The sequence below is a fragment of the Brassica napus genome, chromosome C4, assembly GCF_020379485.1.
Source record: "Brassica napus cultivar Da-Ae chromosome C4, Da-Ae, whole genome shotgun sequence".
Taxonomy (NCBI): Eukaryota; Viridiplantae; Streptophyta; class Magnoliopsida; order Brassicales; family Brassicaceae; genus Brassica; species Brassica napus.
The window spans coordinates 38330460-38347778 of NC_063447.1; the positions used below are offsets into that span (position 1 = coordinate 38330460).

Below are 17319 nucleotides of genomic sequence, written 5' to 3' on the forward strand. Positions count from 1 at the left end.
TGCTCTTAAGTCTTAACTTTCTAACATGAATAATTTACGTCACTTTTATCTTCTCGGTTTTACAAAATTGGATTATTATTATTATAGATGTAATATGAATAATTGATAGCTGCCAAAAAAAGAATAATTGATAGATGGGAGTTTCTATCGGCAGTAGGAGATATAATCAAGATATGGTTAGTTAAGGAGACTCGAGATTTTTATTTCAAAAATTCAATTGATTTAGGCTAGTTATTCAATGTTGTTAAAAGAAAATAAGGCAGTGGCATAATCTTGTAATATTTAAGGTAAAATAAGGGTTAATCGTGTCTAGCTCTGGAGCCTTTATGCGACGGCGAGCAGGTTCTTTTGAGCGGTGTAGAGAGGCCGCAGAATACTGAGAAGACATGGTTGTAGTAAGCAGGCGTTGGTGGTAGGCTCAAAACGAGGGTCTGGTGAAAATGGAGCAGGAGACTAGGAACCGACCGTGAGGAGTACCGTCGACTCAGCGTCGGTCTTTACCGCGAACCCGGAAGAGTTAACCGGCGAAACAAAACTCCAAATATCCAACGGTTACTTCCATAGGGGTAACACTTTGAAAAAGGGGGGCAAGGTGCAGATGGTTTTTTACTAAAAGAGGTAAGAAAAGGGTGGTAAAAACCTCTATCGACTAAAGCGCCAGAGAGCGTTTTTTCCTATCTTGAAATTTTTTACCATTTAATATCTCTCAGCTGCACATTCTAATGAATGAAATTCACCTACTTATAATAAAAGCAACAAGCTATAAAAAGATAAGGAGAGTGAGGATAACGGAACACACACTAAGTGACTAAACACTAGCAATTTACCATCTTTCTTGCCTCTGGGTTAAAACACGCTTTGTATTAATGTTTTTCTTATTTATGAATTCAATAAAACTTTCGATTTTGACTTTATATTCATTCTTATTGCCACTAGGTTTCATCATATATTTCCTTGCTTTACCCCGATTTTCACCTGGTATATAAAAGATCAGAGAGGTTTAGACTTTAGAGGGGGCCGCAAGAGAATATAGAACTCAGTTATACGATGTGACAAATATAACGTGACCATGGGAAAAATGGTCATTTAATTCCCCAAGTATTTGAAATTGGTAGATAAATTCCCCAACTATCACGTATGCAAAATAATTTCCCAAATCTGCATTGACCTTGCGAAATTGAACTCTTGAAAAGTCCACATCGGACAGTTAACGGAAGAGAGACTTACATAATAGGACACAATCTGACTTATGTTTACATTAAGAGACACATTGTCTCCTTTGCACACTTTCTCTAGACAACTGTTTTTTTCTAGACATAAATAACCCTGTTTTTTGTGTAAGGGAGAGTGTGTTTCTTTTAAGAAGACTACCGTAAAGTGAGGAAGTAGAAACTAAGTTTGTCTTTAGTTGCAATAAATGATAAAGGTTAAAAGAAAAATGTAAGTGTATGGGAAAAAGTTAATTGTTTAGGGACGTTAGATCTATTTATATGCATAAGATCTAAGGCTGAGAATATAATCTAAATATTGGTATATTGGTAGAGAGTGCAATTAAGAGGGATACGTAGGTGGTGAGAGTAGGTGAAGACATCTTCTTTCCGACTCTGCTTGGGTATGGATGCTCACATGTGGATGTTGTGTTTGTGGACAAGTTGATGTGTTTTCGGAAATTGTGGTTGATGTGTTTGTGGACAAGTGGATGCTCACATGAGAGACTTATGTTTGTAGATGGTCACTTATGAAGAGAGACTTATGTTTGTAGACGCTCACATGTCTACATCTTCTTTCCGACTCTGCTTGTGGATGCTTACATGTGGATGTTGTATTTGTGGACATGTCGATGTTGTGTTTGTGGACATTGAACCAGACACCAGCAGGAGATGTAAACACTAGATAGAGGTTGTAGATACGTGCTAATGGTTGTTGTGTTCGTGGACAAACTGTTGCGTTTTCGGAAATTGTGGATGTTCCCATGTGGATTTTTGGCTGTGGACATGTTGCATACTAGATAAGTAACATTGACAAGCAACAAGACTAGTAACAAATGGTACAGTCTCGTTGTAAGTGTTTAAAAAGTACGTGGGGATTTTCCGCAGAGAGAGTAGCATATTTACATTGAACCAAACACTAGCATGAGATCTAGACACTTGGTAGAAAGAGTTGTTTTGTTGTTGTGGATACACGTTAATGGTTATTGTGTTCGTGGATAAACTTCTGCGTTGTCAGAAATTGAGGTTCCCATGCGGATTTTTGGTTGTGGACATGTTGTGTCATTATCTTTGTATTTTGGATGAAGAAGAAGTTATGGTTGTGTCCATGTTCTGTCATTATCATTATCATTATCATTGTTCATACTAGATAACTCTCTCGTAACATAATTGCATACTAGATTAGTAACAAAACATTGGTACACAATCTTAGATAGAGTAGCATATTACATTCACCCAAACATTGGAATCTATCGGTTGCAAAAAGACTCTTAGGGAGACGGTGGTCTTCTTCGTTCTCTACAAAATTTTAAACAAAGATACAAAGAGTTGTGGACATTAGAGTTATGGACAAGAAAATTGTGGACACACATATCTCTCACGGACATTTTGTCGAACATCTTATATGTGTTTTTATTATTTTCCATGTGCTTTCCACCTTGGACTCTGATTAAGCCATTTTCAAACTAAAATCAAGAATTTTTAAAATCACATGCTCAGCAACAATGGATTGATTAATGTATATTTGTATAACCAAAATCATGAGGTTGAACTTGAGATCTCAGATTTGGAAACCTATGGTTAAGACAATCGGGAGTCAAGGTGTAGCACAGAGCCATGGTGATCGGTGACATGCTCTCTCGCCTTGAAGTCTACTTTGAGCCATCTACGATTTACAAGAGAAGCGGAGTCGCGATCTTTGGGGTCGGTTCTGTACGGGATGACGGATGGTCGAGTTTAATCTTCACTTCTTCATATTGTGATTTTCTATCTTCGTCGAGAAAGATTCTGTTAGTTTTGTCAAAAATGTTTTGAAATAAAATGGAGACCACAAATCTTAAGAGAGAGAAAACAGTAAAAGGAAGAAGAAGAACTAGAAAATGATGTTTACGTTGAGAGAAAAAGTAAAAAAGATCAGATGTGGTTGAAGGGTAAGAAGGACAAACAACAATGAAAATGTGTCTCTTAAGTAGTACTAGATACTGACCCGTGCGCCCGCACGGGTATTTCCTTTAAAATTTATATTGTTCAAAAAATTCATACATAATTTTGGTATATATTTTTTACTCTTACCAATATTTTTTGATGTTTAATATGATTTTATAGTTTATAGTTATATGCAGCATTTTATTAACTGTTTTAAGAATATTAATTGTTTTAGTGATTTATATATATATATATTTATTTATTTATCTTGTTGGTTTAACATTGAAAGGATAGAGAAACCATTTCCACGAATGAAGCATTTTTACTTGAATTTGTCATTCAGTTTTAAAAAGTTTAACATTTTAAGAAGAGTAATAGTTGTTTTCATAGACATGTTTAGGTTGTTCAGTAAATCTAATATGCTTTGAAGCTATAAGAAGCTATATATATATATATATATATGTCTATTAGGTTAAGAAGAAATTAACTAAATATATTGTCGCTACCACCCTCAAATGATGTATTTGTGGTTATAGTGGTTTTTGGCGTTTTACAACAATCACAAAAAACACTATGAACCGCTTTGCATCGCTCCAAATTTCTTAAAATCAAAAGCTTGTTTAAACAATACTGGAAAGACAATAAAAATATTTTTTTGAAAATGGCATAAATATATATATAATTTAAATTTAAATAGAGATAATATAAAAATTATAGTATTAAAGTATTTATATTATATTTTTTATATTATAAAACTTCAAAACAAAAATATATGCCATAATATTTTAGACATCAATATATATATATATATATATACACACATATATTTAAACCCAAAAGTTATTTATAAAACTTTAATACTATAATTTTTATATTAGTTATAATAATATGATTTTTGATATATATATAATTATATAAAATGTTACTAAAATTGTTCATTTATTATTAAATTGATGCTTTATTTAATTTTCAACCATTCATATATAATTATCAGCAACCTCCCCAATTTCTAATCGATGTACTAATCGTACAAAGCGTTTAATAACACTTAAAACCGTAACTATCCATATCCACAAACTCCTGCAATAGTAACCACAACTGATGCGTTTACACTAGTCAGACCTTTACACGTTTTGAAAAGGAATATAAGAATCTTCAAGTAATTAAAAGTTGTTCCTTTTTATTTTAATAGTTTATCATATTTAGTTTGTTAAGATTAGCGATATAAATTTATTTTTTGGAATTTTGTTTATAGGTAGAATTATGTAATTGATTAGTTCCGTATAAATTGGCATGTGGAATAGAAGGTAATGTAAATTAATGAAAAAAATTGACATATTTCCAAATTATGTGTTAATATATAGGAAATGAATATATCATGTTTATTTTAAATACAGATTGTGTTTGAAAAATTGATATCGTTTTGGTCAATGTGATAACTTAGAAATAGAAGCTGTTATGGAATGACAATGATTTTAATATTATTTAGTGGAGCTAATTTAGTGTGTGCTTCGAAAATGTATGCTCAGTATAACAAACCATGGAATTGGGTGCAGTTTGCTTTAGAAATACTATACACTAAATCGGAAACGCACGTTCACAATTGGATGTACTAAATTTAAACACATATTCCATGGTTTGGGTTTGATTTACGGTTAGACATGAAAACAATATTTAGTGATGCTCTTAAGTCTTAACTTTCTAACATGAATAATTTACGTCACTTTTATCTTCTCGGTTTTACAAAATTGGATTATTATTATTATAGATGTAATATGAATAATTGATAGCTGCCAAAAAAAGAATAATTGATAGATGGGAGTTTCTATCGGCAGTAGGAGATATAATCAAGATATGGTTAGTTAAGGAGACTCGAGATTTTTATTTCAAAAATTCAATTGATTTAGGCTAGTTATTCAATGTTGTTAAAAGAAAATAAGGCAGTGGCATAATCTTGTAATATTTAAGGTAAAATAAGGGTTAATTCTAATTTGTACTTCATTTTTAATAGAGTAGATGTGTCTTTGAATGTAATTGAAAAGACAAAAGTGTCTCTCAATGTAATTTTCTCTTAAGGGAAAACGTTAGTCTAATTTTGTAGCCTTCTTTTAATCGTTTTCTTCTTCCCTTTTCTTCTAATCTGAAAACCAATAAACCCTAAATTGATTCTCAGGATGATTGTAGAGGTGATTTCCCGTGAATCCTTCTAAGAAAAGCAAGAATTCAAATTATTTGAGCATGAAGAACGAAAAACATTGCTCAGAAACAGATTTTTCTATGGAGAAGATGATGCAAAACTTCATTTTTATGTGTTTCTGGTCAAACTATTTATGATTTATCTAAAAGCTCACAGCTTTCTTTTAAATTAGTTAATAATTAAGCATTTGCTTTTGTGGGTTCGCACAAATCTGATCAAAGCAAGGCCTGAAATGTTCATCAAGGGAGATGTGTATGTTTGATTCTCTTATTTCATTGGCTCAATTTTATTTGAAGGTTAGTAAATGTTGTTAACATGGAAAATCGATTCTTGTGCAAGAGACACGGTGTTCTTGTGCTAGTGAATGACTGTGATTGAGAGCTAAGCGGTCAGCTCTAGACCACAATTGAAGAGAAAGATGTTATCGTTTTCATCTCGACCTTGCACGGTGGATAAAGTAGATCATCATCAAACCTTTATATATTGATGTTCTTCACTATTGATGTTATCTCTGCAACTGCAGACCCTAATGTGTTTGTTTACTTGAAGAATGATTGTAGATTATCTTGTTAAGAAGACTACAAACCTGATAAATGTGTCAATCTCTGTAATTGTACATAGAGCTAATACAATATTTGTTCTCCTGGAGATCAGAAAAAAAAATTGATATAAGAAAAACACCTCATGACACTAGTTGGTTTGAGTTTGGCAAGGAAAACAATTCATTATCATTTGTTTACATATTCCTTATATTAGAACATTTGAAAATATCTACTTTTTTGGTGATCTTTGACTCACTCTACTCAGTCGGTAGCCCACGAGCCTTTTGTTACGCATTTGAGCAGCAGTGAGTTTAATCACCTATGCTAAAACAGAGACTTAAGTAACCAGCGTAAACACCATTGCAGTTACAGAGTCATGTCCAAAGTTAACACTCGGTATAATAACTTCAGGTGACACTTGTTTCACAAAACCTTAGCCCTAATTTTCACCCTCTTATCGGAAATTTATCGGAAATATGTCCGACCACATTTGTCATCGGAAAAGTATTTCCGACTACACACATCTTTCGGAAATTTCTGACGAAACATTGTCGTCGAAAATTTTCGACGAAACTTAGTCGTCGGAAATATCCGACAAATTTCCGACGATATATCTTCCGTCGGTCTTTTTTATTTATTATTTTTTTTAATAAATTGTATTTTATAAAATTTTATTTTGATTTAAAATAAAAATCTAAAAAACCGAATTTATATAAAATATTTTAGAAAAAAGTTTTGCATAATTTAAAACAACATTTAAAAGTTTTTACATAATTTAAAACAACATTTAAAATTTTTAAAAATAGAAAAAGAAACTAAGAAAATTCAGCAGGAAACAAACGCTTCATCTTCTCCAATACCTCTTCGTTTGTCTTCTTCTGACCCGCTAATTCAGCAAGAATTGTGGCGTTCTGCGTCTCCATCGCCACAATCCGATCATCCTTGTTCTACAGCTGCTGTATAATCATAGGATCAGGAGGAGCAAACGGAGCTTGTGAAGAGGAAGGACAAGAAGAAGCACGCCGAGCCAAACCAACCAAACGACCTTTCTTCTTTGGAACCGTCTTCAAAAAAAAATATATATATATATATAAATATTAATAATCAAGTTAATATAGTAATGCAATAATTAAAAAAAATTTACCTCTTCCACCATTTCGTTAATTCGAGATCGGGTCATGTTTGTGGATGCTGCTGAGGAATCGTCATCTGAAATAGGCTGAGAAGCAAGTAATGCTTCTTTCTGGGTTTGCACAAAGTCTATGACATCTTTGATGACGAGATTCCGAATTATAATAAACAGTATATATATATATAAACATTTTAAAAATATAATAATATATAAATTTTTATAAAAATATAATTATATATTAAATTATTAAAATGTTTTATAAAATATAATAATATATAAATTTCCAAAATACCATATAAACCACAAATTCTATAATTTTTAAATTTTAATAGTTTATATAAGTATAATAAACAGTATATATATATATATATATATATATATATAAACGTTTTTAAAAATATAATTAACATATATACTAAATTATTAAAACGTTTTATAAAAAATAGTAACATATAAATTTCCAAAAATACTATATAAACCACCAATTCTATAAAGTTTTAAATTTTAATAATTAATATAAGTATAATAAACAGTATATATATATAAAACATTTTTAAAATATAATTAACATATATATTTTACAAAATATACATAAAATTCCTAACATCTATAAATCTAACATTCAAAACCTAAAATCTACATATAAACCACAAAATCTAACATGAAAATTCCTATATCCATTCAATCCTAACCATTCTATATAAAAACATTCAATTCTATATAAAAACCTCTAAATCTAACATGAAAAACTATTAAAATTGAGATTGAAAAGGGTTAGATGACTTACATGATTGTGGAAAGGGATTTGAGAGAGAGATTCACCAGAGGGAGAGAGACTCGCCGGAGGGAGAGGGCTTCGCCGGAGGGAGAGGGCTTCGCCGGAGGGAGAGAGGTTTGCCGGAGGAGAGAGCAGCGTGGGAGAGAGAGAGAGAGAGAGAAAGAGAGAGAGAGAGAGAGAGAGAGAGAGAGAGAGAGAGAGAGAGACGCGTAAGGAAGAAGAAGAAGAAGTGTCGGGTTATGTTATTAAAAGATATCCTACCGAATTCCGATGAAAGAGGCCCATCGGTTATATTTCATCGGAAATACGTCGGAATATTAAGTTTTACGCGGTTAACGAAATGATTTCCGCGAAAAAAGTTCGCGGGTTGTGAAATAATCCGACCGAATTCCGACGAAATATTATCCGTCGGCAAGGTTTCGTCGGTAATTCGTCAGAATATTGCGGAAACGTGTACGCGCAACGTGTCGCCGAAGAATAATAATTCGTCGGAATATGCGTCGGTAGTTTCCGACCGAAAACCGACGAAACTTCCTACGGTTTTCCGACGAAAGAGGGTATAGGGTTTCAAAACTTCAATATAATGCTCTAATACAAAACTCTTATAAAAAGAATAACTTAAAAAAATTGATTTAACTTCTTCTTATACAAATTAAATATATATGATTAGATTTTGAAATATGTTTGTTGTTTAAATATATAAGTGTTATGAAAGATGTTTTGAATAAGTTGATATATATATGTACATATAGAGTTTTTATAATTGAATAAACTTAAACCACTCTGAACATTATATTACACATCTAATATGTGTTATTTGGTATTTTAGCATCCACTTTTACATTATATAAGAAAAACGAAATTATAAAACTACAATTTTTTGGAAAACGGTCAGAAATTTCCGACGGAATACCGACGACGCATCGTGGTTCGTCGGAATTTCGTCGGAAATTTCCGATGGAATACCGACGAAAGTATTTATACCGGATTTCAGACCTCAATATAATGCTCCAAAAAAATACTTTTATAATAAACAGATGGTTTTAATGAAATATGTATAAGAGTTAATGAAAGATGTTATGAATAACTCCAATACCTTATAATTAGAAATAACAACTCCAATAACTCACATAACTCCTCCAATAACTCATATAAGTCTAATAATGTATAAAAAACAACTCCAATAACATACATAACTTCAATAACTTATAAAAAATAACTCTAAAAATACAAATCTACTCAGAATCTGTAGAATCTTCAAAATCTTCAGAATCTTCGTCAAATTCTCCAACCTCAGGCTCTGATTCCGAGTGCACAACAGCATCATCTCCAAACTCAGATAAATCGACAACGAGTTCAAAATTTTCTGAATTTTCAACTGGATTCACGTTGCTGGTAGAGCTTGGTTGTAATGGTTCGTTATCACAACTTCCATGTACTCTTCCTCTTGGTTTGATTAACGTTACAGTGATCCAGGGATCGTCTCTGTACGTTACTCGTGGGTAACTGATGTAGCAAACATGTAAATATATTGTAAGTAATTAGTAATACTTGAAAATGATAACTATATTGTTAAACCATTATGAATAAATTGACATACCTGATCAGCTTGTGAAGCAAGAATGAAAGGATCATAATATTGAAGTTTCCTTCGCGAATGAATCGATGTAACACCAAATGCATCAGTTTTCACTCCTCGACCTGGAGTGTTGTCGTACCAATCACAACAGAATACAGTACACCGCAATCCAACCATACCAGGATACTGAATTTCCAAAATTTCCTTAATGTTGCCGTAGTACACATCGTCACCGGATGAAGACAAAACACCAGCATCATAAGTTGTCCTAGAATGACCTTTCCTTGTGAATGCGTATCCTCGAGTACAATATTTTGGATATGATTTGACCACATAGTTTGGTCCCCGCACAAACTCGCATATCCAATCATCGAACACTTCACCTCTAGCCAAACCTTCAGTCACCTATGATGAAAAAAATGTTAGTGATAAGTTATTTCACAAAACATATAACTCTTTTTTCACATGTACACACTCACATAATTAAGAAGCCATCCAGCAAATCTGTTATGGCTGAGTTGTTCAAGCTCCTCTTCTGTGGCATGTCTGTAAGTCAAACGCAACTATGCCATATAAACACTATACAAAAATTATGTTATTAGTATGAAATAAAAGTTATTGAATATTCTTACAATGAAATAGGAAAAAAATATTTACCTCTCATACTGTAGAACATCTTCACAGTTGGTGAGCAAATATGTTTGCAAATAAATGTGCTCCGTCTCAGTAAGTCTTCGCTTTGTGGATTTTCCACTAAGTCGTCCAATTTCCTTAAAGATGTTTGGAACGTAAACATAATACGTTGCCCTTTGCCCTCCATCATCATGCCGAATAGGTTTTCGGTTTTTTGTGTGCACTTCTGATGGAAAGTAGTTTTTAGCAAAGATTGAGGTTTCTTCATTAATCACCAAAACACGCTTTGTATTAATGTTTTTCTTATTTACGAATTCAATAAAACTCTCGATTTCGACTTTATATTCATTCTTATTGCCACTAGGTTTCATCATATATTTCCTTGCTTTACCCATATTTTCACCTCGTATATAAAAGATCAGAGAGGTTTAGATCTTAGAGGGGCCGCAAGAGAATATAGAACTCAGTTATACGATGTGACAAATATAATAATAACATATCAAGGATAGGATGTGGAATTCCTAGTAAGGACAAAACCTTAGCCCTAATTTTCACCCTCTTAAATCTCTCTTGTATCTTTCTTCTCCATCCCCTCCCACCGATTTCCATGGCCGCTGAGCTATTCGAAAAGGCTAAGACGGGCGTCTTCCGGGACGCAGAGGATTGCAAAATTCCTTCCGGTCTCAACGCTATTTTAGTTTCAAAGAATATCCGATCGGGTCTTAAGGATACATGTTACCTTGGTTTGACGTCCATATTTGCGTATGGAAGTACCGAAGATATCATGGTTGGCTTTGACTCATCCGCCGGTAAAGTGGTCTATCGCACAACCGCAGGTGAAGACACTCCTCCGTCTCTTTCTTCTTTTTTTTCTTTTTTTTTTTTAACTTATCATTTCCCTAATCGACGAGAGATCCGCTGTTTATATATGCTTCCAGCTTTGGATTACAATGGTGGAGGAGAGATCTAAGAAAATGAATTACCCGAAACAGAAACCGCAGGTGAATTGAATTCCATGTTTTTCTGTTTCTTTGATCTCGGTTTATTTAATTAAGATCCGCTTGTTTATAGATATCATTTCAAGAAGTGAATGCCCACCTGCAGTTGTGATGAATCTCACAGAGCCAGGTGAACTCCCGTTTAATTAACCAATTCAATTCTTCTTCTGTTTATCAATAAATTTTGTATGTGTATGTTTGTTTCAGGAGATAAACACCAAAGATATGGTGCGTTGATTACAGGCGTTTTCAGCTGGGCACTTAATAATCATCCACCAGCAAATTTGATACTAGTTGTCGGAGACGTCGCAGAACATGAGTACAGATTCGTTGGTGTTTTCACGCATCTTATTTCTTCAGGGTACAATGTTGCCTTTGTACAGCCTGAAAACCAAGCATCACAAATACTATTTAGGCTTGGAAGAAGAATTTGGCTGTGGGAAAAGCTATCACTTGGAGAAGGCCCTATCCGCAAACAGAAACCTCCAAACTTTCACTACAAGAAAACATCAAGGATTCTGAGGGAAAAAATCGTCGGAATTTCGTCGGAATATCGTTATTCCGACGAAATTCCGACGAAATACGTCGTCGGAAATAATTCCTCGGAATTTCTTTTTTCCTCTGAAATCCCTCGGAATTTTCCGACGGAATTCCGAGGAAATAAATTTCCGAGGAAATTCCGAGGATCCCTTGTTTGTCGGAAAAGTCCTCGGAATATACCGAGGTAGAACTTCGTCGGGATAATTCCTCGGAAGTTCATCGATCGATGCGTGTTTGGACATATATACATCGATCGATAGGAGTATACCGACGGACTTTTTCCTCGGTTTATTCCGAGGGAGTTGTCCCTCGGAAAATTCCGAGGGAAATGTCCCTCGCTATATTTTTTTAAAAAAACGGATCGATCGATGCGTTTTTGTTCAAAAACGCATCGATCGATCTAGTGAAAAATATAATTAATTTCCTCGGAATGTAAAAAATATTAATTTTTTTGAAAAAATAAAATTTCTGAAATTTAAATTCGAAAATATGAAATTAAAAATAAAATTGAAATCATATTAATTAATATTCAAAGTTTCACAAATAAAAATAAAACATTCCGAGATTGGGGAAAAAAAAAACTACGGGTCTGGCACGTCCGGGAACACCTCGTTCGGGTACATCCTCTGCATCATCTCCATCATTTGCTGGTTCAGCCTCCTCTGTGCCTCATAGCCCGCCTGTTGAGCCGCCATCTGGGTCTCCAACAAAGATATTCGATCATCTTTGTCCTTCAACTGAGCCGTAAGTACTTCTGGATCAACAAAGGGCGGTGGTGCAGAAGAAGGAGGAACCGACCGGGTGCGACGACCCAAACCGAACAAACGTCCCTTCTTCTTTGGAACCGACTGAATAGAAAAAAGCCAAATTTAGAAATTTAAACCAAGAAATAAATGAATTGAACTTAAAAAAAAAAAGAACTTACGGATTCAACGATTTCGTTGATTCGAAACCGGGACAAGTTGGTCGAAGCCGTCGAAGCGTCATCCTCGGTTTGAAGCTGAGACACTTCGTCTACCACCTGAGTTTGGACCAGGTCGACCACGTCCCTCACAAGACCGTCATCAATCTGGCCGGTCTTCTTGTTGGTATACGCCCTCCTCATTAGGGCGAGATCATCGACCGGCTCGCCATCATTTTCTTCCGCCTTGAAAAAAAACATAAAATTAAAGAAACATTAGAAATTAGAAGAAATGCACAATAAATTTAAATTCTGAAACTCAAATAATTGAAGAAAAAGCGGTTGAACTTACCATGCGATCTCCGAGAGTGGCAATAGATTGAGCACCCAAGTTATGCTTGTAGATGCCCTTCCCTTTACGGTCGCTCCTGCGGTTGGTGGAGTTGGTGGAAGAAGTTTCTTTCGTCTCCTCCTTATCCCAATGCGCACACAACTCCTTCCAGACCGTGTCGTTCATCGACTTTGGGACCTTTTAATTAAAAAAAAAGAAAAAGTTTAATAAATTAAAAAATAGTTTAATAAATTAAAAAATTGTTTAATAAATTAAATCGAACCTTATTGATTTCCCACTTCTTCTTCCACTCGTGGATCTGCTTCCCATAGTTGTCCATTACTTTATGGACGAAGTGGTGATAGATAAAGAGCGTCTCATCGGAATTCCAGTTGAACTCTTGCTGAAAAAAAAACACAATTAGTAGAAAATTTATATTAAAGATTAAAAATATAAGTAAAAAATTAGAATACTTACCGCAAACTGACGAAACCACAGAACCTGCTTGTCGGTTGGGAAGTGAGTGAAAGTCGGATGTCCACTGTCGAGGGCCGAGTACATCATACGGTTGATCCATGCGCTGATCCCGTTCCCGGATCGGTTGAACCTTATTAAAAGAACAAACGGTTAATAATGAATCCAAATTTAAAGAAAAAAAATGTTTAATTACCATGTTTGACCCCGTCCATGTGGATACGGAGTGAGATACGGAAGATGGTCACGACCGGGCTGTTGAACCAACTCCGCAACCCTCATCACTCCCGGAGGACCCGGAGGAACAGGAGCGGATGCAGCAGCGGGAGCGAGAGGAGCATGAGCGGGTGCAGCAGAGGGAGATGTATGGTTGGAGCTGTGGGGCGAAGGGGAATCCTGAAAATGGCTGGAATCCCGAGACTGGCTCCCCGTACCACCACGACCACGACGCTGTCGAGGCCGGGTCTGATCATCATGAGACCTGTAAATTAAAAAAATATATTTAATAAATACAGAAATATATAAATTAATTTTTTTTATTAAAAAAAAATCCCAAATAATTTAATCACAGAAAAAGATTTATATATATAAATTTTTTTAATAAATATATAAAAATAGTTCTAATAAACAAAAAATAGTTTTAATAAATAAAAATTGTTTAATAATTACAAAAAATAGTTTTAATAATATATATATATATGAAAATATTTTTAAATCCCAAATAATAGTATTTAATCACAAAAAAGTTTTATAGATATTTAAAATGTTTTGTAAAATCCAAAAAATCGAATTTATATAGAAATTTTTTTTTTGTAAAATCCAAAAAATCGAATTTATATAGAAAAATCGTTTTGTAAAATACAAAAATCGATTTTATATACAAAAATCGATTTTATAAATACAAAAAATAAAAAAATTATAAAAAAATTCTAAATCAATTCAACAAAACAAATTATTCAACCAAATCACAATTCTAAACCTATTATACAACCAAATCACAATCCTAACCAATCACCCTAACAAAAATCTATCAAAACTACACAAAAACCTAACAAATAGAACCTAAGAGAGTGGGATAGGGTCCTTACATGATTTGTGTAAGAGAAGAGGGAGATCGCCGGAGATATCGTCGGATTTCAGGGGGAAATCGCCGGAGAGAAAGAGAGGAGTCGCGCAGAGGAAGAAGAGAGAAATGGGGAAGAAGAAGGGGCTCGTGGTTATAAAACCTAGGGTCCGACGGACATTATCCGTCGGAATTCCGTCGGAATTCTAATTTCAATTTTCGCGAAATATTTGCCCGGTAAAATGAAAATATTCCGAGGAAATTCCGACAGATAGTAAAATATCCGTCGGAATTTCCTCGGAATATTCCGAGGAAATACCGAGGAACTAGTGTTTGGGGTTTCAAAACATCAATTTTTTTTGCCGTATTTCATTTCTTATACAATTGTAATGCATACCATTGAGGATTCTTTGTATACATGAGCATAAACCATGAAATAACAAATTTCAAAACTAATTGAAAGTATTCCCTTTACCGTTCATTAAAAGGTATAAGTGTTTCTCTTATGTTGCGAGATTTCGTTCATACAATCGGAAAAGTGTTAATTATACGGTAAGGAACAAATTTTTGACTTCATAATGAACGTAAGACACTTAATAAGGGTTATATAGGTGTTATTCAAACGGCAAAACGTTGTTTTCGGTTTAAAAACCCTATTTCCTCGGAATTTCCTCGGATTATTCCGAGGGAACTCCGAGGAAACCCTCTTCTTCCTCGAAATTTCCTCGGAATATTCCGAGGAAATTCCGACGAACTAGTGTTTGGGGTTTCAAAACGTAATTTTTTTAAAAAAAACGCATCGATCGATGCGTTTTTGAACAAAAACAAATCGATCGATTACTAAGATGGCCCGGGCCGTAAGATTGTGATCGATCGATGAGAGTATCCCATCGATCTATCGACAATCTGAATTGTTCCTCGGAATTTCCTCGGAAAATCTTGTATGTTTTTTTAAAAATGCATCGATCGATGCGTTATAGAACAAAAACGCATCGATCGATTACTAGGATGGACCGGGCCGTAAGATTGTGATCGATCGATGAGAGTATCCCATCGATCTATCGACAATCTGAATTGTTCCTCGGAATTTCCTCGGAAAATCTTGTATGTTTTTTTAAAAATGCATCGATCGATGCGTTATAGAACAAAAACGCATCGATCGATTACTAGGATGGACCGGGCCGTAAGATTGTGATCGATCGATGAGAGTAACCCATCGATCTATCGACAATCTGAATTGTTCCTCGGAATTTCCTCGGAAAATCTTGTATGTTTTTTTAAAAATGCATCGATCGATGCGTTATAGAACAAAAACGCATCGATCGATTACTAGGATGGACCGGGCCGTAAGATTGTGATCGATCGATGAGAGTATCCCATCGATCGATCGACAATCTGAATTGTTCCTCGGAATTTCCTCGGAAAATCTTGTATGTTTTTTTAAAAACGCATCGATCGATGCGTTATAGAACAAAAACGCATCGATCGATTACCAAGATGGCCCGGGCCGTAAGAATGTGATCGATCGATGCGTTATAGAAAAAAACGCATCGATCGATGCGTGTTCGGAAAACAGAATTATAAGGCAAAACCCGACCTTTTTTGGATCTAAACCTTAGAACTCTCATCCCCTCCGATTTCCCCTATAATTCGCCCCCCCCCCTTTCTCTCTCTATAATCATCCGATTTGAACAATTTTGGGCTCTATTCCACTTGATTTTTCGAGCTCTACCTGATTCCTACACTCGTCTTCACCCTAAGACAGGTATACTCCGCGAATCTCCACATTCTGAAATCGTGTTCTTGAGCAATTTTTTGGGTTTTGTGAATTTCTTATTTCCGTGTTGATTCCTTGATCAAATATGCATGAAACAGATGTTTAAACATGGAATAGAACACAATTGTCTGTGATCAACGAGTTTGGAACATGATTTGAGATGATTTAGGGATAGAGAATTTTTTTCAATTTCGTTTTTTTTATCACAACTCGATTTCGCTTTTCATTTTCATGTTGCTTTGAGTTCTTAATTGATTATAACCATGTTGAGAGCAATGATTCTATTTTGTAGAGAATGAAGCGCACGAAAACATCAGCAAAGAAAAACACACAAGAAGAGGGTTCGTCACAGCTGGAGAAGCAAAGGCCAAAGAAGTGGGATAAGTCTGATACCACCCACTACAACAACATGAAGAAGGTAGCCGTTCCGGCTACACAACTAGCATGTCCTGAGACGATGACAATATTGGGAATCAAAGCAGACATTGAAGGACTGTTCCAGAACATGGGTCTAGGCCAACTATGCAACCTCAAGGAACCCACTTATCCGGAGTTGGTACGCCAGTTCATAGCATCCGCATACGTCACCCGTCCCGATGATAGCCATCAGGAAGGTTTTCTGGCATTCGTAGTGCAGAAAGTATACTATGAGGTATCTTTCACAGACCTCTGCGGACTATTTGGATTGAGTGCGGGGGAGAGGACATATGGTCTTTATTGGACTTCAGAGCTGTTGAACTTCTGGGAAACGATTGGCACAGGGGTTTATAGATCTTCTCAGGCAAAGGAGTCACTTATCCGGAGCCCAGTACTGAGATATGCGACACGCCTCATTGGCTCATTGCTATACGGGACAACCACAGCCGCATCAGTCACGCAATGGGAGTTGTGCCTCCTGTACCAAGGTGTGAGGCATTTGCTACCGGCATTTGGAAACTCTACATTCCCACCTGCTACTGCCTTCAACATGGGAGCGGTGCTGGCCGCAAACTTAGCAGGATACAAGGGGAAAGTAACCAAATCCAAGAGCAATGCATGTGGATTTGGTGCAGTGATTACTCGGATCCTTAGACATGTGGGTGTAGACTGCGAGAACCACCAGGTAGCACTGGACAGATCGAACAACATTGCTTGGAACTACCTGGATGTCATTTCTCTAGTAAGTAAGGAGTTCATAGCTGGTCCCCACTCGAGGATCGATCGGGATGGTCCTTACGTCTACGTATTCCAGGACCGAGCG

General features: G+C 35.2%; 1 long non-coding RNA gene across 1 annotated transcript; it reads left to right on the forward strand.

Annotated features, from left to right (window-relative positions):
* Window positions 1–7930: 7930 nt before the first annotated feature.
* On the forward strand, window positions 7931–11486 carry LOC125585334. The gene is made up of 3 exons (XR_007322258.1): window positions 7931–10831; window positions 10934–11123; window positions 11201–11486. It is a non-coding gene; the product is annotated as an uncharacterized LOC125585334 (long non-coding RNA).
* The last annotated feature ends 5833 nt before the right edge of the window (window positions 11487–17319 follow it).